The sequence below is a fragment of the Rhinopithecus bieti genome, unplaced genomic scaffold, assembly GCF_001698545.2.
Source record: "Rhinopithecus bieti isolate Rb0 unplaced genomic scaffold, ASM169854v2 scaffold_364, whole genome shotgun sequence".
NCBI lineage: Eukaryota > Metazoa > Chordata > Mammalia > Primates > Cercopithecidae > Rhinopithecus > Rhinopithecus bieti.
The window spans coordinates 156,263-179,219 of record NW_016803104.1 but is presented as its reverse complement, the minus strand read 5'-3'; the positions used below and the strand labels follow the sequence as shown (position 1 = coordinate 179,219).

General features: G+C 38.5%; 1 long non-coding RNA gene across 1 annotated transcript in view; it reads right to left on the bottom strand.

Annotated features, from left to right (window-relative positions):
* Positions 1 to 2,764: 2,764 nt before the first annotated feature.
* The window catches only part of LOC108543085 (uncharacterized), a 43,572-nt gene continuing 23,379 nt past the window's right edge, over positions 2,765 to 22,957 (bottom strand). Inside the window, exons 3-5 of the long non-coding RNA XR_001889472.1 lie at positions 16,466 to 16,613; positions 12,453 to 12,509; positions 2,765 to 2,858 (exon numbers count right to left, since the gene is read on the bottom strand). This is a non-coding gene — a long non-coding RNA (uncharacterized LOC108543085). The remainder of the gene's footprint in view (positions 2,859 to 12,452; positions 12,510 to 16,465; positions 16,614 to 22,957) is intronic.

Sequence of the window (22,957 nt, the reverse complement as noted above, 5' to 3'; positions counted from 1 at the left end):
GGGAGCCTCTTTCTGGGCTGGCTGAGCCCAGAGCCGGCTCCCTCTGCTTGCAGGGAGGTGTGGAGGGAGAGGCGTGGGTGGGAACCAAGGCTGCACATGGCGCTTGCAGGCCAGCTTGAGTTCTGGGTGGGTGGGGGCTCAGCAGGCCCCACACTCTGAGTGGCGGGCTGGCGCCACCAGTCCTTGGCAGTGAGGGGCTTAACACCTGGGCCAGCAGCTATGGAGGGTGCGCCAGGTCCCCCAGCACTGCGGGCCCGCCTGTGCCATACTCGAATTCTCACTGGGCCTCATCTGCTTCCCTGCAGGGCAGGGCTTGGGACCTGCAGCCCGACATGCCCCAGCCCCAGCACCAGTGGGCTTCCACACATGGCCGGAGCCTCCCCGATGGATGCCACCTCCCAGTCTGCAGCGCCCAGTCCCATCGACCACCCAAGGGCTGAGGAGTGTGGCCACGCAGCGCGGGACTGATGGGCAGCTCCACTCCTGGCCCTGGCATGGCATCCACTAGGGGAAGTCAGCTGGGCTCCTGAGTCTGGTGGGGATTTGGAGAACTTTTATGTCTAGCTGGAGGATTGTAAATGCACCAATCAGCACTCCATGTCTAGCTCAGGGTTCCTGGATGCACCAATTAGCCCTCTGTATCTAGCTAATCTGGTGGGGATTTGGAGAACCTTTATGTCTAGCTGGAGGATTGTAAATGTGCCACTCAGCCCTCTGTGTCTAGCCCAGGGATTGTAAACACACCAATCAGCACCCTGTCAAAACGGACCAATCAGGTCTCTGTAAAACGGACCAATCAGCTCTCTGTAAAATGGACCAATCAGCTCTCTGTAAAATGGACCAATCAGCAGGATGTGGGTGGAGCCAGATAAGGGATAAAAGCAGGCTGCCAGAGCCAGCCAGCGCCAACCCTGCTTGGATCAGCTTCCACGCTGTGGGGTATTTCTTCTTTCTTTTTTTACAATAAATCTTGCTGTTGCTCATTTTTTGGGTCCACACCGACTTTGTGAGCTGTTACACTCACCACAAAGGTCTGCAGCTTTACTCATGAAGCTAGCGAGGCAACAAACCCACCGGGAGGAATGAACAACTCCAGACGGGCTGCCTTTAAGAGCTGTGACGCTCACTGCGATGGTCTGCGGCTTCATTCTTGAAGTCAGCGAGACCAAGAATGCTCCTGTTCTGGACAAAATAGGAGCTAGACAATTCCATGAGCGACTAGCAGGCTGGTATGGAGACAATCGCAGTGGTTACTTGGTATCATGTTGACCAAAACCCTGTGGTTTTGGGTTGAATGTTTTGCTTTGTATCCAGGGTACATTTGTGCTCTGTTGGCATAGCTTAATGCTGATAAGCTGAATCTGGAAAAGGAAGACTGTTGTCTCACCAGTTGGCTCTGGACCGTTTTGATGCTTAAAGAAATATTGATCTTGGAACTTCTGAATGCAAGCTGAGAGTGGACACAGGGAGCAGGTATTGACAACTTTGACTATTTAAATAGATGGCTCTGGAAAAATATAAACTATTTGAAGTCCAACCCATTTTAAAAATTGTTGAATTTAGGTTTAGAATCAGAATGCCTATGATGGGGAATAATTACATAAATTGCTTTGCTTACATGAAGAAAAAATCTGTTAGTTACCTTCCAGATGTTCAACCTTACCTAAATAATTTCTTCTCTTTGAACCTTAGTATTCTCCCTAAAGAGAAAGACAGTGATAAGATTCCTTCTCTGGCTTGCTGTGATGGATAAATGCAATAATATATCTGTAAGAACTGAGTGTCCGACACATAGTAGGCATTATATGTATGTGAATTTCTGACCAGGTCAAAACAGTGTGTTAATGCTGAGGCCTTATGGCAGGGAAGAGCTGGATTTTTGGTTTGAATATTTAAGATAATAAGAATATTGACCTTTGGCTACATTGTATATGGGCTTTAAATTTACTAATACTAAGTTACTGAGCTGGGGTGTAGATTTTAAGTGAGAGATGGAATGTTTTTTCAATGGTCAGTTATCTGAGTAGATTCCTAGAAGTTGGAAGGAGCCTGAAACAGTGGAACGAGCATGTCCTTTCATGTCAGTCATTCCTTGTTTTGAATCCTGGCCACTTACTAGTGCACCTCTGTGTCCATAGTATATGGGAAAAGTTGTGAAGTTTGGAGCTTTCAACTATTTAAGACAGTTTTTTTTCTGTCTCTGACACATTGTTTGATTCAATGTGTAGGATGAAAAATGGCCTTTGTTAATGCTACTTTTTATTATATCTCAGGACCCTGAAGCCACAGATTTAGGAAGGGGAGGGCCCTAGTAGCCAGAATACTTAACTCCTTACTTTAAAACGTATCAGTCCCAGGTCATGTTGTCACATGACTGCTAGATACCCATTAACTATTCTGATGAATTTCAGCGAAGGTGAGCATGGTTGATGGTGACTACGTATATGACCTCTCTGAAGGAATATTTGTAAAAGTTGCAAAATTTTAAAGCAAAAGCAGTTAATATTAGAGAAATGTTTAGCCCTATCTCAAGATAACTTTTGTAAATATTTTTATGTAGGAGATGTTAGCAATTTTCAAATTATATTGCATAGTTTAGATACGGGGATTATGTTAAATCTAAATATAACCTTGTTTCAGCATAAAGCCAGTCAATGATGCCAAAATTACTTCAGTCTGATATTTATAACAAATTCTACCCACCTTCAGCCACAGCAGAGTGTTTATGTATTAAAAGAAAGATTTATTCTTTCTACCAACATTTGTTGAACACTTATCATGCTTCTAGTATTGGAGATAGTGGATGCAGAGATGTAGCTGTCCCCACTCCCCGCACCTCCTCGAGGCTAAATTTAAACCTAAAAGGAAAAGACAGCTAATTGAAACGACAAATTAAATGATAGGATAGAGAGGTACAATCTCCAAAGAAGGGGACCTAATGGCTCTTTCTTTGGTACAATCTCTGTATAACAGAGGGCCTAATGGCCTCTGGCTAGTCAGGATGGGATTCTTAGAGGCAGCTTAAGCTGAAGCTGACAGGAGGAGTGAGGGGATTCACTAGACAGAGAAGAATTAGGAGCAGAGGGAGCAAGTGTCCTAGGAGTTTGCTGTAAATTCTATACTACCCACCAATTAAAGTGATGCAGCCTGTAATTGTGAGAATTAACTGTATTTTCTTCTTTTCATGAATCTTTCTCCAAGTCTGAGATGACAACAAATGTTGTTAAAACCTTTAAGCACTTTGCTGTCCTCATTACTGGATAATTAAGCAGCACCAGAGTTGAACATTTTACAATACTTTTTCTCTTTGTTTCCACAACACTATTCTCTATTTTTTTCCCTCATATCTTATTGGCTACTCTTTCTCATTAACTTTTGTTTGACTTATAAATTTTAAAGCCTGTCAGGACTTGATCCCAGACGACCTCATTTCTATGTTTATGTTCCTTCCCTGAGGCATCTTGTGAATTCCACACACTGCCACGGCTTCAACCACCATCCATAAGCTTATGACTCCCAAATGTGTCTTTCCTTCCTGATCTCTCTTTGGCTCCATATCTGTGTATTAAAATGCTATTGATCTCTCTCTCTCTTTAAAACAGGGTCTTGCTTTGTCACCCAGGCTTGAGTGCGGCATCACGGCACACTGCAACCTTGACCTCCCAGGCTCGAGTAATCCTCCTGCCTCAGCCTCCCAAGTAGCTGGGACTCTAGCCATGTGCCACCATGTCTGGCTAATTTTTAAAACTTTTTTGTTGGGACTAAGTCTCCTTGTGTTGCTCAGGCTGGTCCCAAACTCCAAGGTTCAAGTGACCCTCCCACCTCAGCCTCCCAAAGTGTTGGGATTACAGGCATGAGCCACCCTTCCCAGCCTGACATGTCTATTTTGATATAGACAAATCAAACTTTTAATAGCCAAAGTAGAATTCATGATTCCTCCCCAAGCATTCCTCCACTCATCTCTATCCCTCACTCTCACCCTATCCTTACCCTCCCTCATGTAATCCATGAAGAAGTTTTGTTGATTACACTTTCAAATCATTAACTTGCATCGTTACTACAGTCGTGGTACAATTACTGTAGCATCCTTTCCTAGAGAAAAAGCCTCCAAACTTGCCTTCCTCTGTCTACTTCTGCCACCTTACAGCCTATTCACTACAAATCAACCAAAGTTATCTCTTAAAATTATAAGTCAATTCATACTCTCCCACCGCTTAAATACCTCCAAATAATTTTCAGTGCATTTAGCATAAAAATCTACCTTTTTCATCCTGGATTTCACGGGTGCAGGACTGTCTCTGCCTCTCTTCCTTAACTCTTCTCTTATGCCCCCCACCACCATGCTCACTAAGCCCCATGATCTTGTGTTCTTCCACATTTCAAATTTCTTCCCATCTTTGTTTCTATAAGTTATTGTCATCTATATTTGGAATGCTTGTGCCTCTGTTTATTGTATACAGAGAAGGGTTTTAATTTCTTCTTAATTCAGGTCTCACCTTAAATGTTATTTCAGAGAGCCCTTCTCTGATCAGTCTATCTACAGGAGACTCCAGCTCTTTCTGTGAATGGATTATAGAGATGTCATGGCACCTATACAATACATTCTGTAGCATCGTTATCTGGGTCTAGAGCAATAACCCACAATCAAACTTATCAATATTTCAGGGAAATTTTAGACTGTTCATATTGAGTGGGATAAGGACTTTGTGTCAGTCCAGTCACATTTTGCTGGACACACAGGAGAACACTTCAGATTTGCCCAAACTCTCCTTTTGGATGTGGCAATTCTAAAACTAATAGAATGGTAGAATTGAAGAGGAGAAAGACCAATGAATTGCAGGTTCTCATTAAGCTTGATTAGATTTTTGCTTCGGTAGGCTGTCTTTTTTTGTTGAGTTTCTGAGTGGGTGAGCTGAGCACTTTCATACCTTATCATTTATTGTTGCAATATGAGTCTCATTCAACAGAAGATTACCATGAGAAAAATAATTGCACAGAAGTAGAAGATAAAAGGTTGAGAGTGATTATATTTGACAGTGTTAATTCATATGGTTATTTAATGTAGACCAGTTTGGATTTATAATAAATCAGATATCCAGTTTGTATTTTTCTTCAGTTTCTGAAAACGGTTTAAATCTCATTTAAAATTTTAATCAAATTCCAGAAGATAAACTTTGTGTTTAATTTTATAAAACAATTGATGCAATGCAGTGACATAATAATCTTTGATCTAACACCAAATGTGTAGGGTTACTTAATAAAATATTCTATTATGCTGTTTGCATGATACATTTTCAAGTGATAAACCACTTCATGTTTTCATGTGTCACTATGTAGATCCTGAAATGATTGAATAGGAATAGAGTTGTTGAGCTTTAGATGTCTTTGGAATCATTTCATTTCTAGTCTTGCTCTACCTTAAATGATATGTGCTTTATTTATTTGTTTTTCAATGATAGGAATTCAACTTTGGATGTTGAAATAAAGTCCCATGGAAGCACAGTGAATTTCCTATAGAAAGGTGATTTCTGTGCCCATTTGTCATGAACTGACTAGCCTCAGAGTGGGGTACAAAATTTTGTACACACATTAATGTCTGGTTTCTCCACAATTGAGAGGTTAACTCCGAAATTACTAAAATCAATTAAGATGATTCCAAATGCCCAGTGGATTATGCCACAGTAGAAAGTGTTAAAGTGAAAAAATCAGGTCTTGCACTATTAGCAAAATTGTGCTGAAACACCAGAACACCAGAGCGTAACTCATTGAAACTCGACGTTTTTCCTAGTTGCACAGAAAACGAAAAAGTCTTTTTAGAAAGCTCTATTCATGCAGAGGCAGTCATTACTGATTTTGAATTCTGAGTTTTTGCTGTTTGTCCTGCCTGCCAGGTATTTCACAGGACTAATTTTTTTTCACCGTTAGGATATCTTGGCAAGCAATGACAGAAAAATAGAGTTTCTTCTTTTTTATCTCTTTAAATTCTTAATGTATTCGCATCCCCAAACCCCAGCAAAAAGAGCCTCTGTGAGAAGCAAATTTCTCTATGTAAAGGCTTTCCTGTCATAAAAGCCTTCCCATGATGATCAATCACAATCATTTGTAGTCATCGTAATGTGAAGAATTAAGAATCATCCATTTAAGTCAGCAACTCCTTGCTATGTGTCACTTTCCAAATTAGCAAATTATCAAATTAAGTTTGTGTTTGAAGAGGAGTTATGCTTCAATATTTAATTTATTGGTAAAACTTAATAAAATAGTTATAAGATCACCTAATTTTGCCTAATGTACTTGTATATTTAATGGATATAAGAAATAGCTTGTCATTTGGCACTGAAGCCTATGAATCACATACTTTGTAATACAGTAAGTTCTCACTTAACATAATTCATAGGTTCTTGGAAAATATGATTTTAAATGAAATAATATATGATGAAACCAGTTTTACCATAGGCTCATTGGTATAAACAATAGTTCTTACGGCATATTCCTGGTCACAAAAACACCACCAAATATCTAAATAAAGATCCAAAGCATGTCTAATATTAAACATTGAAATCGATGTGAGTTATTGTTACCAGAATATCAGGCTCACCACACAGAATGCCAATGACGGAGATAATGAGTATTATCAGGGAAGGTTTTAATCGGGTGCTGTAGCTGAGGAGAAAGGGAGATAATGTCTCGAATTCATCTCCCAAACCAGCTCAAACTGGGGGGGTTATATAGTGGGGTTATATAGTGGGGAGGGTGGGAAAACAGGAATTAGGAAGGGGTAAGAAAGCAGTCCTGACGTATGAGGGGTCTGGTGGCTCACTGAATGTAATCTGGTAAATTTCAATTTCTTGCCTGAGAGTGACTTTTGAGGAAGAAACTCAGGTGAGACAAATACAAGTTTCATGTTTCAGGGTCAGGGAGGGTCAGTTTCTATGTTTGTTTTTAGAAACCCATGAATATTAGTTCTGTGAGACAATTGGGCCTGTTTCACTATACATTTCACCATACATTTAAGAAAGGTTAATAAAAACAAACAAGATCATTATATAACTTGCTGGCAGTTTTTGGTGAATCAGTGAGTGATGGTAGTCGTAGTGGTGGTGGGTTAAATCAAATAATAAATGTTTGCAAAATGAAAACTGCAGGGAAACTCTCCTCCCACTATGCAGTTCAAAAGCAAACAAGAACAAATACTGCTGTAGGAGACCCAGAGATCACCTCTCTTTATCTCTTATGTAGGTTGTATGGCTGAATCAAGAAACCAAGTTGACACCAGGCAGATTAACAAGGGGAAAGCATACAAACTTTATTAGTTTTACATGTATATGTAAACTTCATATATGAAGATATGGGATCTTCACAAGTGAGTGAAGTCCAAAGATGGCCAAAGGAAGATGCTTTTATACTTTTTAGACAAAGAACAATAAATTTGAGAAGAAATGAAAGGAAAAGAAGAGATCTGTCTAGAAGCAGTAAATTTTTAGGGAGGTCACTAGGAGAGATATATGAGGGAGGGGTGTAGTGGAAGGTGTTCCTTTATTAAGTATATTTTTTCAGGTCTACTACATCTTCCAATTCCCAGTTTCTAGTGGGGCTATTTTCACACCTGATAAGGGCTGTTTTTACACCATGGTGGGGAAGGGCATCTCTCCCAAAGGATTCTTTGTGGCTTGCTACATGCAGGAAGAGACAAGTTACCTCCCCTTTCTGAAACTTTAATTTCCCCAATGTTTTCAACGCAGAATAAACAATATACCAATTCAGCATATTCTGGGATGGCAAGTCCTTCACTACTTCAGTAGGTGAGCTGAACACTTTCATACCTTATCATTTATTGTTGCACATTTGAATGATTATCAAGACTTAATGAATTTTGATTTGACAATAATTTGTATTCATTTCTTCCTTCATTCATTTTCCAGCCTGCTTACTACAGCTCAGGATCATGAGGCTGTGGCAGTTCAGGGTCAAAGCAGGTACAAAACATGGACAGAATGCCATGCCATCACAGGGTGCACTCACATACACACTCAGTCAGACTGGAACCACGTAGACATGCCAGTGAACCTAACAGGCACATCTTTGGAATTTGGAAGGAAACTGGAGTATTCAGAGAAAAGCCATGAAGGCGTAAGGAGAATGTGCAAACTCCACACAGACAGTGGCTCCTGCTATCAGTCAATTTTTTTCCTTGTCATTATTATATCTAAACGACCTTGAATGAAACAACATTATTTGAGGAACTGCTGTACATTATTACTGATTATCTGACTATAAAATCATATTATAACATTACTGTGTTTATTTTATCAAGTCTTAGCATGAATGCAAAATTAATTTTGTTCATCTCAGTAAGGAAATAAAAAGCATCCTGATATCATAAGAGCCCTTAATTTTACTGTAATTGTTCTAGACTTGTTTTTATGAATATTTATTTGCAAAGACTCTTGTTGTACAAGTAATAGCAGATACTACTTGTCTAACCAGGAAGAGGAGTAAAGTGATTTGTTGCAAACCAAAATCAATCTTCTGAAGCACAACACTTTTCATTTAAGGTCTTTCCTTTGAGAAAATATATTTCAAACCTGATACCTCGCAGAAGAAGCATTTACTGGAAGCACATTCATAGAGCAGGCCATTCACAACTGCAGTTAAGTTTGAGTTCTATAGGATTCCAGAGGAGAAATAGGGTTCTACTCATTGCACCTTTCCACTTATTCCACTAATGAGTTCAGATTCTCTTGTAATAAACATTGATCATATTAAGTATTAGGATAAGCAATTTGCAATTGCTCCAAAATAGTTAGAACATTTATTCCCTCCATCTTATTTTTCCTATGTGATAGAACATACCCTTCCAAAGAAATAATCTACAGACACTCCTCTAGGAGCCGAATAACTTTGGTATAGGTAAAGATGTGAATAAAAATATTTCTCCCATTCTTTTCCTCTCTGCTTTCCCTGTTCTATATTCGTAAATCAATGAACAAGTTAATACATTAGAAAGTACAATACATACTAAAATGTCCTTCTTATTTAAACTAGCTTTTCATTTACTTTGTACGTGAAGGTATTATAGAGCAATAGGATAAAATAAATTTTCTCCTTTAAAAGTAAATTCTTTTTTTTTTTTTTTTTTTTTTTTTTTGAGACGAGTCTCGCTCTGTCGCCCAGGCTGGAGTGCAGTGGCTGGATCTCAGCTCACTGCAAGCTCCGCCTCCCGGGTTCACGCCATTCTCCTGCCTCAGCCTCCCGAGTAGCTGGGACTACAGGCGCCTGCCATCTCGCCCGGCTAATTTTTTGTATTTTTTAAGTGGAGACGGGGTTTCACTGTGTTAGCCAGGATGGTCTCGACCTCCTGACCTTGTGATCCGCCCGCCTCGGCCTCCCAAAGTGCTGGGATTACAGGCTTGAGCCACCGCGCCCGGCCTAAAAGTAAATTCTTTTACTGGACATTAAGATTGAATGTACTAGCTGGGTGCAGTGGCTCATGCCTATAATCCCAGCACACTGGGAGGCCAAGGAGGGTGGATCGTTTGAAGTCAGGAATTCGAGACCAGCCTGGACAACATGGTGAAATCCTGTCTCTACTAACAATACAAAAATTAGCCAGCGTGTTGGCGCGTGCCTTTAATCCCAGCTACTCGGGAAGCCGAGACAGGAGAATCACTTGCACCTAGGAGGCAGAGTTTGCAGTGAGCCAAGAGGGTGCCACTGCACTCCAGCCTGGGCAACCAAGCAAGACAAAAAGAGAGAGAGAGAAGAAATAGAGAGAGAGAGACAGAGAGAGAAAGTAAGAAAGAGAGAAGAAAAGATTGAAGGTACTTGGGTAAATAGGGAAATAATGTTTTGTTTCTCTTTGTTAAAGTGTTTATAAAAAAAACAGTGATTTTTAATTTGAGGAAAATTTATTAAAAATGCAGATTACAAAGTCAGATGTAAGACGTGGAAGGTGGGGTCAGGTATTTATAGTTGAGAAAATCAGCACAGGTGATTCTGAGGCAGGTAATTTTCAGACATCTAATAGAAGAACACTATGCCTATACTTAATTACTTCATAGTAGTTATTGTATATTTGCTAATGTTTACTTTTGTTTTTTACTAGCTTTAATAACTTTTTATGCTTTCATTAAGTCAGGCCAAATCATTTGTAGTTTTGTTAGAGTCATACTTTTAAAAAAGTATTTGGATTATCCAACTTTGACCCTAATAATTCTGTTTACCTACATTTTGCAAAATGAAAATCTACTTAGTAATAATAAAATGAGCTAAATCTGCTTAAAGCCAAGATCAAAACTTTTACTAAGGTAATTTTTTCTTAAGTTTTAATCTACTTCTTGGAGTGGAGGGGCAATCTGTCAATTATGTATTAAGTTTGAATCTCATATACACAGCACACATGAAACATTAAAGCTCTGAACTAAAATAATTTCTTATTAACATTTAAGTAAGATGTTTATCTAATCTTGTCACAGCTAGAAGCAGAAACCAAAGGAGTTTAAATATGTACCTCATCATTGAATGTCAAGCCACTAACAGAGCCTTTAATTAGCATGTGAAACATCTTAGTTACGTGCCAAGTGGTTTCTTTGTCCCACTCACTCCTGCCGGTGGAAGACAGCATTAAACAACTTGTTGCTGAAACTCAACTCACATTTGTTTTCTAAAATATTTATGTGTTTTCTGTGTTCATGGCTTTACTGCCGACTGAATTGTGTCCTGGAGGAATGGACAAAAGAGGAGCAAACATTTTCGGGAAATTGAAGAAAATTTCAGATTTCACTGGAAATTTGGATACCAATATAATTTATGGGCATTTCATTAGGTTTTGGCTCATTAAATGCAACAAACATATTGGAGATTAAAAGCAATGCCTTCAAATTTTAGGGTCATTTTAAAACTCATTGTAACTACATAGCGTAACTCCTTTTTTAAGATCCTTAGTTGCTCGAGATTGACTTGTACTCTCGGTGTTATTTGGAGAGTTCTGAAATTGGTGTGATGTTGGCATTTCACAAGCCCCATCCATAGGGCTTGAAATCTAATAACATTTTTAATTAAAGTTCTTCCTATTAGAAAAGCAGTTTAATGAAGAATTGTTAGGTTAGGTCAGGGATAGAGATGGGAAGTGGCTTATTCACCATATGCAACAGAATTTATCACATTGCCTAATGAATAATCATTCATTATTTCACAGGTATTTATGAATAGATTTTCCTTTGGTGGGTTTGGTAATAACTGTTGAATATTAAGCCATTTGTGTAACTTCAATGACCTTCTTTTGTTAAAAATCTATACAATAATTGAATTGGATTAAATGATCCTGTGCACTTTCAGATCAAGATTTCAAAGGATTTTATTGTTTCTAATTTTTAAAAACTTGTGTCTTATATTATATGTAACTCTTTAGGTTGAGGCTGGAACCAATTATCTATGGGAACAATTGGATTAATGCAATTCAAAATACAGATTTTTATGAAGAGCCTACTCTGTGTTGAATACAATAAATAAATATTCTTACAGGTCTGGTCAATGTTCTATATCACTGAGAAGATGGAGGGGCTCTCCTAAAGTAAGCAGCAGGGCTTGGCTCCTTCTTGCAGAAGCAAAAGAGAAATAAAATAGGAGCTAAGGAGAAGTTTGAGGAGGCAGTACTGGGGCAGGTGAATGGGCAGGAAAGGTGAGAGACCAAAGGAGAAGCCACCTCCTTCACTAGTGTGAGCAGGAAGTAAAGAGGCTAATATAGGCCATCTCTTGCTCTGGGGCTCAGGAGTCTGTTTATATATAAAGGTCACATGAAGGTAAAAACTTCTGTTTCAGTCTGAACCGTGTCAATTCCAAGTCAACACCAGGCTCAATACTGTGTCTGAGAGGTCCTGCCAAAACATCTCCAGGTAGTGATAGTGATGCCCAAATATTTCTTTAGGACTTTAGTTCATTCTTAAAATTGAATATATCCTTATTCATCTGAGTCCCTAGTGCTTGGGTAGTCAATTAAATGCTGCCAATGCAAACCAGAGAGAGAGGGACTTTGGCTAAACTGGAGGAGCCAGTCCTTCACCGTCAGCTCTGCTGGGTAGGAAAATAGGACATATAGGGGTATTCTGGGAAGGAGAATGGCAAATTTGGCAAGTAAGGGAATAAGATGCTTTTCTGTGAGGACTGATTGGAGTGAGAATGATGGTGAGGGAAGGGAAATTTAATATGGTTCTTTGGATTTTTTTTTTTTATTCTTCTCCTCCGAGATTTCACTATCATTTGTAGTTGTTTGGCAATTAATGTATGTAATTTCACATAGTTTAATAAAGAAATTAACATGATTTGTTGGCATACCCTGTGCATTTCTGTATCACAGCTATCAATGGACTTTAATTTTTCTCACTGCAAATCATATTAAGGAAATAGGATTATTCTTGAAGCAATAAGATCATCAAGCATTTATTTCTTTTCCTTACCCCAGCTTCATTTTAAATAGATCATTAATTTCTCCTCTCAAGACACCTTTGTGGTACCTGTAAAAAAAGATAAGGAGATTAATAATGTGGAGGACATTATAATGTAAAATATATAACAATTTAAGAAAATAAATTTTAAATAAAATAATGTATCCCATTCCAGACTTCTGAATATATACTACATATCAGGGTATTGTGCAGCCAGATAGTGGCAGGAGTTAAGAAAGCCTAACATCCACTCATAGATCTTTCCTAATTCTCTGCAGCATACTGAAAAGCAACAGAGTGTGGTGGTTAGCCTCAAGAGTCAGACATTCTGTCTTCCTAGCTCTTCCACTTTCTAGCAGTTTGACTTAGGGCAAGCCATTTAACCTCTTTAAGCCTGTGTAAAATTAAGATATAATAAAGCCTACATCAAAGTACCATTATGAGAATTGTGAAACAATGGATCTAAAGTCTGTATTTCAGTTCCTGACACAAAGCTAATACTTAATAAATGGTAGTGGCTATTATTACAGTAATTGTTGCATTTATTTTTCTAGTGGTATCAGTATGCTGCCATATAGCCACCACTCTGAACAGGAAATAGAAATTGGATGGCAAAATATCACTAATTCTTATTAATGGGAGATGTGACCCTATTTGGAAATAGGGTTATGACAGATACAATTCATTGATATGAGGGGTGAGCCCCTAATCTGATGACTGGTGTCTGTATAAAAAGTGGCAATTTGAATCTAGAAACACACACAAAGAATAATTTTCTTATGCAAAACTAAAAAATGATTAGAGGTGTTTTTATCTTTTATCACTTTATTTTCTTCCTTCTAAAAGAAATTTGAAATTATTTAAATAAAAATATTAGCTCTTGGTTAATGGGCACTTATTTTGTGGTTGGAATACTCTACTAAAGAAATCCCACTGGGCATTTTTATAAACCATTCAATATAATGAGGTAGGTATGCTAGCAGCCTCCTTTACTTTATGTATGGAAATATTGACATTGGGAGGATTTTGTGGCTTGCAGAAGGCTTCACAATTGGCCTAGAATATATTAATAGACAAATCTAAGATAGCCTGAAACTTTGTGCTTTAAAAGAGCTATTGCGCATAAGTCTAAAGGTTGTGCGATGTTCTGAATGTGTGGGTCAAGGGGAGGAGGAACTCGTCCCTATTCTCATGACCACTCCCTTCTCACTTGATCAGGGTGGTTGGATGTTGGGAAAGAAACCTTTGGGCCCCAGTTGGATCTTAGTACAAGGATGAACATGATTTTGCCTCAGATCTCAGCTCCACTCTGGAACCACATTTGGGTGAAGCGTCTGGAGATTTGGATTTGCCTGGATGCTTTTTGGTTCCAGGTAAAAAGCATTTTCAGAGGAGTCCAGGAACTTCAGCTGCAATAGCATCAATGTTCATGAATAAAACTCTATGAAATAATTCTGAAAACAAGAAGGCTTAGGTGGCCATTTTAAAAGGAGGCAAATTAGAGGGCTCAGTCTGAGTCCTGCTGTTTTTTCTTAGTAAAACTTAATGTGTCCTATAAAAACATAGGCTCTACATTTCTCTCTTATTATTCAGTTCACATTTTAGCTACTCAATACAATCATATTCTCATTTGTTCATGCATTGATTTACTCATTAAATAGATTTTGATTGCTGACTCAGTGACAAGATTCACATTGGAACATGACCTCAGGAATGATAGATACCAGCCTAGAGTGGTTGTGAGAGTGTGTGAGAGAGATCATTCTGGAGGAAGTAGTAGGTGGTTCCTAGCTAGTAAGTGGGAATTAGCCATGAGAAGAAGTAGGAGAGAGAATATTCCAGGCATAGCAAAAGGCAAGGAAAGAAGAATGCTAGAGGAAAGTGCTGAAAGATGAGTCCGGGAGGTACAATGGAGGCAAATAGTCACAAAAAACTCATATGGCAAACAAGGAGTTTCAATTTTACTTGGTTAAGTAATGATGAAATACTGAGAGTTTTAAAACAGTTTGTTGTACTGATACCAGTGGGCTCTGGAAAGTTCCCAAATGCCAGTAGGACCTCAATTCCAATGGGTGTCCAGGCTCTTGACATCATCTTGAGCAGGAATTCATGGATGATTCAGAAAATTGTGAAAGTACAGAGATTTCTTGCAACATGAAAAGTACACACTCAAGAAAGAGGAGTATTGGTGTACTCAAGGGAGTTGCACACAAGGGAGATTGGGGATGCTACTTTCATGAGTTTCTTTAACAAAAAGGTAGAATATTCATGATTCCTGAAAAAAGGTGATTTTCTTAGCACAATTAAAAGTTCTGTACTCATATCTCTATGGGCCTGATAAATTTTGAATACCTCACAGAGCTCAGAATGCTCTCAGCTAGACTAGGATTTCTTGGAAAAGTGGTGTCACCCAATTTTTTTTTTCTTTTCTTTTCTTTTCTTTTCTTTCTTTCTTTCTTTATTTATTTTTTTTGAGACAGTCTTGCTTTGTTGCCCAGGCTAGAGTGCAGTGACATGATCTGGGCTCACTGCAACCTCCGCCTCCCCGATTCAAGAAATTCTTCCTGCCTCAGCCTCCCAAGTAGCTGGGATTACAGGTACCAGCCATCACGCCTGGCTAATTTTTGTATTTTTTAGTAGAGACGGGGTTTCACCATGTTGGCCAGGCTGGTCTTGAACTCCTGACCTCAGGTGATCCACCCACCTCAGCCTCCCAAAGTGCTGGGATTACAGGTGTGATCGACCTCTATGGCCGTGATAAATTTTGAATACCTCACAGACCTCAGAATGCTCTCAGCTATTTTTCTTTCCTCATATGTTATAAGCAGGGCATCTTTACCTTTTAGGAATGTTGAAAGCTGTTAAACATAGTTTTCTGGGCTGCAGTGCTTAATATGACTTGAATTTTCACTTACTATTAAATATGCAGGATGAAAAAGTCACTTGGTAGATACTTTGTATAGTGTGGGTAGATTAAAATCCTCATTAAATTAATTTACATTTACATTTTATGTACTTCTTTTTTTCTTTTTTTTTTTTTTGAGACAGAGTCTCGCTTTGTTGCCCAGGCCGGTGTGCAGTGGCATGATCTCAACTCACTGCAACATCTGCCTCCTGGGTTCAAATGATTCTCCTGCCTCAGCTTCCTGAGTAGCTGGGATCACCCGACTAATTTATGTATTTTTAGTAGAGACAGAGTTTTGCTATGTTGGCAAGATTGGTCTTGAACTCCTGACTTCAGGTGATCCACCTGCCTTGGGCTCCCAAAGTCCTGGGATTATAGGTGTGAGCCACCGTGCCCGGCCTTATGTACTTTCTGATACAATATGAAATGCAGCTTTTTTATTTGTCTACTCTGGGTGAATGGCTGTTCCAAAGTGCCAAGTATCTAATAATCTTTACTATGGTAAGGGCTGGGAAAGCTCTTAGGTATCAAGTTAGCTTTATTAGATGGAAAGCACTATGAATTTGACAGCTGCTCCAGCTGCAGAGTTTCTGGGATGCTCTTCTTGTTAAGGACAGACCTTGTTTGCTATTCAATAAACGAGTGCTTTTAAACCATATCAGCAACAGCACCTAAGGACAGCAATTCTGTATTTTACACAAGAATTTCCACAAAGTAGCTGTTAATATCAGGAAATACTTATTATGTTTAATACTATCCTTAATTCTAAATAAAGAGAAATTGGACTGTATCCTTGGAGCATAGAAATTTGTGCCTTATTTATAACAAGAGAAAGAACTGACTTCCTTTTCTTGAAATCTTCCAGCAGGTTTATTTGTTATTCAAAAGTATTCACAGAAAAATCTCTTAGCATATTAGGAGGAATATGGAAAATAAGAAATAGAGTATTTTTTCCTTCTACTGCTTCATAGCAGGCACAGATAATTACAAAGTTTGGCATTGCTTTCGGACAAGTTGTGTCAACCGTTTGTGGTCATCTGTAGTACAGAAGAATCAGGCAATTCTTCAGGTTGACACTCATGGGAGAACTTGAAATAAGAGAACAAGACAACTTCCTTACCAATCTGAAGCATGACCATTCTCTCTCTCCATTCCTACTTCTCTCCATTTGCTGATTCAGGCATTAGATAAAAGGAAACAGATCGCATTTCCCAAAGTGCAAGATGCTGAGAAAAACAGTTGCTGGGTGTCAGATTATTTGAGGAAAGCTGGATGGACAAAGCCAAACAGGTTTATTTACTACAGAGTTTTTTAGAGTCTTTAGATGCTAATGTTACAGCCATCAAAATAAGAATGAAAATTCACTGAGTGCCTACTGTGCTTAGGTACAGGGCTTAGCTTGTGTTACCTTGTTTAACACTCATGAGGAACTCTGCCAGGGGGGCACTAATATTACCCTCATTGTACACATGAGGAAACCGAGGCCAGATAACTTGTGAAGCTTACAGAGTGTATTAGGCCATTCTTTCATTGCTATAAAAAATACCTGAGACTGGGTAATTTATACAGAGAAAGATTTAATTGGCTCACAGTTCTGTATGCTTTACAGGAAGCATGTGATAGCATCTTCCTGGCTTCTAGGGAGGCTTCAGGAAGCTTACAATTATGGCAAAAGCAGGTGCAAGAAGGGCGGGGAGGTGCTGGGCACTTTTTAAAGACCACATCTCATGAGAACTCACTGTCAAGAGGACAGTACCAAGGGGGATGGTGCTAGACCATTCATGAGAAATCTGCCCGCATAATTCAATCACCTCCCACCGGGCCCCACCTCCAACACTGGGAATTAAATTTCAACATGAGATTTGGGCAGAACAAAACATTCAGACTAGGCCGGGCGCGGTGGCTCAAGCCTGTAATCCCAGCACTTTGGGAGGCCGAGGCGGGCGGATCACGAGGTCAGGAGATCGAGACCCTCCTGGCTAACACGGTGAAACCCCGTCTCTACTAAAAAATACAAAAAACTAGCCAGGCGAGGTGGCGAGCGCCTGTAGTCCCAGCTACTCGGGAGGCTGAGGCAGGAGAATGGCGTAAACCCGGGAGGCGGAGCTTGCAGTGAGCTGAGATCCAGCCACTGCACTCCAGGCTGGGCGACAGAGCGAGACTCTGTCTCAAAAAAAAAAAAAAAAAAAAACATTCAGACTATATCACACAGCTAACCAGTTGTTCTTTGAGGGCAGGATTCAGTATGCAGTATTTTACACATTTATTAAACCATGTTTTTTTTCTTCCATCCCTTTTTCCTTCCCGTTATCTATTGAAATTAAAATTCTATGAGATACAGTTTAGGAAATGTTGTAGCAGAGGAAATATGAAAGAATGTTGGGAAGAATCCTGCAGAGTGGTTGCATTTTCTCAGACATAAGAGATGTGTGTTACACTAGCACAAGACCAGGGAATCTTTGCCTCCTCTTTGGGTTTGGACAAAATACTACAGGCCCGTGACTTCATATTTCAAAATCTATGGAGCCTAGTCTTTCCTTCAAAATAAATTATTTCCATTTCTGGTAGATAAATCTTTGTTGGGGTAGTACTTAAAATATTTTAATTAAGGAGAAGGAATAAATTCTGGCACATGCTATGTCAAGCATAATCCCTATGTCCAGAATCCTTTTACTTTACATAGCTTATGGCCTTAGCTACACTAGCTAAACCTCAAATCTGACTTTTATCAGATAGAAAAGAATTTTAACACTTTGGCTCACTTCTCAGATCATACTAAAATATGATTCTTTGTCAGTTACCTGAACAGGCAGTACATAACTTATGAAAAGAAATGTTCAATAAGCATAAAATGTCCAACTTCTCTCCTAATCAAAAAAGAAAAATAAGAATGATGAAATTCTTTTATTAATCAGATTGTCAACACTTAAGAAGTTTGATAATGTCATTGTTGGAAAGGCCTTATATGCATTTCTGGTGGGAAAGTAAATTATTACATTTTAACAGGACAATTTGGGAATATCTACCAGGTTAGGGGGAGAAAAGTTCATATCTTTGGACCTAGAGATGCCTGTTGTATATATTGTCAGTAAGTTCTCCTTTGTTCTTTCCACAACTCATCTTTTAAAATGGTGGATTATATGTGATATCCAGGTTTTATCTGTCCTTGTAATAGGATTATACATCCTCACTCATTGACATGTGTTTTGCAGTGCCTCTCCCAGAGGGAGCATAAACTTCTCACCCCATTGACATCACTCCTGGCTACATGATTTGCTTTGGCCATGGAAAGTGAGTGGATATGATATATGCCACAACTGAGCAGAAGTTTGAAAGCATAGATTGGTTTTGCCATTTCTTTTTTTCCTCTGCCATGAGATAGAAAAAGAAGTTGCCTCTTCAGCCTCAGCCCTAGAATATAAATGACATGGATTCAACCTGAAGTCAAATATCAGCTGACATACATGTAAGCAAGAAATATTGTCATCGTAAGCCTGAAATATTGCTGTTGTGTTTTTTTAACCCCAGCAAAAGCTGGTATCAGCTAATAGAAAACCAATATTCACTATCTCTATACTCAGTATAAACTCTAATTATAGTTGGCTTTCCTCTTTTCCAAACTATACAGATGTTTGAAATTTCTAATATATTTTATAGTATGTATTTTCTTACGTTGTTTGCCAACCGTATTACATGGTCCTCTCTCAAGATGTGCTTTAAACAGCTTCATGCCATATCATATACATTTTTAAAAACTGGGGTAAAATTTATATGAAAAATTAACCAGTTTACCCTGTGCAATTCAGTGGTATTTAGTACATTAACCATATTGTGAAACTACTACCTCTGTCTAGTTCCAAAGAATTCTCATCAATTCCATTCCCAGTTGATAATCAATATTGTGAAACTACTACCTCTGTCTCATCATTCCCAATGGAAACCTCATATCCATTAAGTAATCATGCCCTGTTCCTCCCACCACCCCTTTCACCTGGAAATCACCAATCTGCTTTCGGTCTCTATGGTTTTATCTTCTTTAAATGTCATATAAATACAATTGTACAGTATTTGATTTTTGTGGCCTCTTTCAGGTAGCATGTTTTTGAGATACATCCACATTGTAGCATGCATCAGAACTTTCTTTTTTATTGCTGAATAATATTCAGTTTTATAGATACACCTTATTTTGTCCATTTGGGTTGTTTTCACCTTTTACCTGTAGTGAATAGTGCTACTATGAACATTTATGTACAAATGTGTGAGAACCTGTTCTCTGTTCTTTTGATTATAAACTGGGAATATAATTGCTGAGTCATGTGGCAATTCTGTGGCTTTTTGAGAAACCACCTAACTGTCTTCTACAATGGTTGTACCACTTTACATTTCTACCAACAATGTATGAAGGTTCCAGTTTCCTCACATCCTTGCCAACACTCTCTGTTCACCTTTTACTTTTTTTTATTGTAGGCTTTCCAGTGGGTGTGATATAGCATCTCATTGTGGTTTCAGTTTGCACTTTTCTAACGACTAACAAGGTTAAACATCTTTGTATGTGCTTGTGTGCCATTTTTATGCCTTCTTTAGGAAAGTATCTATTTCAGTTCTTTGCCCATATTTAATTAACTTATTATTCTTTTTATAGAGACAGGAGGGTCTTGCTGTGCTGCCCAGCCTGGTCTCAAACTCCTGAGCTCAAGAAATCCATCCACCTGGCCTCCCAAAGTGCTGGGATTATAGGCATGAGCCACCACGTCTGGCTTCTTTGCCCATTTCTTAGCAGAACTCTTTTTTGCCCCAACTGCCATCTGTTTGCAGTTAGCAGTGACGTGTTTATTCGCCTTTCAATGTTAATGAGAAATGCCCTCAGCATAGCCAGTTTTCTACCTTGAGCAAGTTCTGAAATAGGCAAAACAAATGAGAGTGTTTTCCCTTAGTCCCTCAGGGAGCACCCTGACGGGTCAATACAGAAAAACATGATTACATTAGACAAAGTTCTGCTCTGCTCCCTCTGGAGTGTCGAACCCACAGTGAGAATGTAAGTTTTTGTTTTAGGACCACCACAAATCCATGGAGGGTGCTGGAACTTGGCCAAGCAAAATGCAGTCAAATTCTGCCACGGTTAAGTCACTTTTCCCTTGATTCAGCATTAGCTTGGCTACTGTACGCTTTGGGCTATTTTTCATAGTTCTAACACGGTTCTTTCTGAGAGTTTGGCTTTTTTTTCTGATATCCCATGATAATATATATATATATATATATGAAAAGAGAATACTGAAAGCATGCTGATGAATGCAGTTACATCTTCTTGGAGAGAACTTTCATTCGTATATTCTAAGGTTTGTCCCTTAGCACTGAGCTGGTCCAATGTTTGTGTAGATGATTGATATAACAATACAGATGATATGCAGAAGACCCAAAGTTGAATGGAAAAGCTAGCTAATATGCTTTTTGTTAGAGTTGATATTTAGAAATATGGAAACCTTGAGTCCCTGAATACAATAGTGAATAGATTTGAAAGTTGTTTAAAAATACAGTAAAAGTAAAGCTACCATAAATTGTTTGGCTGAAAAAGAGCAAAATTTGTCAGCAGTTCAAATAGTATACACCTTGCTTGATCAATAAGCTCAGTGTAAGGCAGCAGTCTATCAAAAGATTGAATATGCATGTTTTATTATTTTATACTAGTCTTTAAAAATATATCCAGAATCGGTGATAGAATGATGCTATTCAAATCGTAACCAGATATTATATATATATATATAATGGGATATCAGAAAAGTGTATATATATATACTTTTAAGTAATTTTCTCTAGTTCTGGAAACATAGGGTTGCTAACCAAATATCCTTAATGTATTTAAAGCCATTTATGAAGGTACCTAACATTTGAAAGCAACTAATTCCTGAATGATTGGTGAAAATGACAATGAAAGATTTTATTTCTGCTTAATGAGTAATCCCAGCACTTTGGGAGGCCGAAGTGGGCAGATCATGAGGTTAGGAGTTCGAGACCAGCCTGGCCAACATGGTGAAACCCCATCTCTACTGAAAATACAAAAATTAGCCAGGCATGGTGGTAGTTGCCTGTAATTCCAACTACTCGGGAGGCTGAGGCAGGAGAATCGCTTGAACCCAGGAGGCAGAGGTGGCAGTGAGCCAAGATCCCACCATTGCATTCCAGCCTGGGCAACAGAGCAAGACTCTGTCTTGGAAAAAAAATAGAAATACTCATTTTTTTTGAAGGAAGTAGCAGGTACCAAAAAAATAAATTATTTGCTGGTTGATAAAGTTCATCAATTGACTTGCTCTACATTGTTTTATGTTTCCAAACCAGGGAGTCCCCCAATAAACCTGTTTAAGAAAATACTGAAAACTCTAGTAACACACAACAACAAAAATCAAAACTTAACTCATACTTGCTTCTTGGAAAGAACCCCCTTTAAGAAAAGATCAATGCCACAGTCAAACTCATATAAGCAAAGAATACAATCGTGGTTGTCAGGGGCTGGGAGGTGGAAATGGAAATAGGACAGGCAAGGTTGTTAACACCTGTAATCCCAGAACTTTGGAAGGCAGAGGTAGGAGGACTTTTTGAGCCCAGGAGTTCAAGACTATCTGGGGCACCATAGTGAGGCCTTGTCTCTACAAACAAACAAACAAACAAAAACTTAAAATTAGCTCCGCATGATGGTGCATGCTTGTAGTCCCAGCTATTCAGGGGGCTAATGTGAGAGGATCGCTTGAGCCCAGGAAGTTGAGGCTAGGGTGAGCCATGATTACACCACTGTGCTCCAGTCTAGGTGACAGAGTGAGACTCTTGTCTCAAAAAAAAAATAAAAAGAAAAAAAGAAAATAGAAATAAAATGAATACCAATGACATGATTAGATTCGCTTAATTTTTACAAGGAATGTTTGTATAAGATAAAGTAAGAAGGAATAAACATAATAATCAAAGTTGCCTCTGACAATGAGTCATATTTTATTTGGAGGCACTAATACTGGATTGGACTGGCTTTATTTATAGGTTTGAAGATTTTTTAATAGGAAACATACTTATGTATATATATGTAAATAAAGTCACATGATTCTTTTCCTTTTATGGTATACTCTATGCTTCTTAATAAAGCAAAGTAAAATTAATGATTTTTTATTTTAAAAATAGGACACTGTTCTTTTACATTGTATGGTTAGATAGGACCTTAAAGTTGACTCTGCAAACTTTCTTCTATAATATTAAATGGACAGTTTTGGGGGCTTAGTATAAGGGTCGTGGTTGTCTGGGACAAATATTTCACACATAGGTGGCTTATAGGCTACAGCTATTTTTAATCTGCCTAAACATCTGTAATATACTGAAGTGTATGCCATCTGTGTTTTCTTTTGTTCTATAGTCTCATAATATTTATTAGAATAAATTTTATTGAATAATTGCACAGTTAACCTTGTTATATTTTTGGATGTACTTGCCCTTCTGAAATTAACAGCCAATATACTGAATTAATAGGAGACATTAGCCAAGGTTAAAGAGTTATTGCTATATGTAGCACATTGGCCATTTTAAAGCCTGGCAAAGGGCCTCTAGAGGAAACATGAATTGTGTAATGTTATATTCC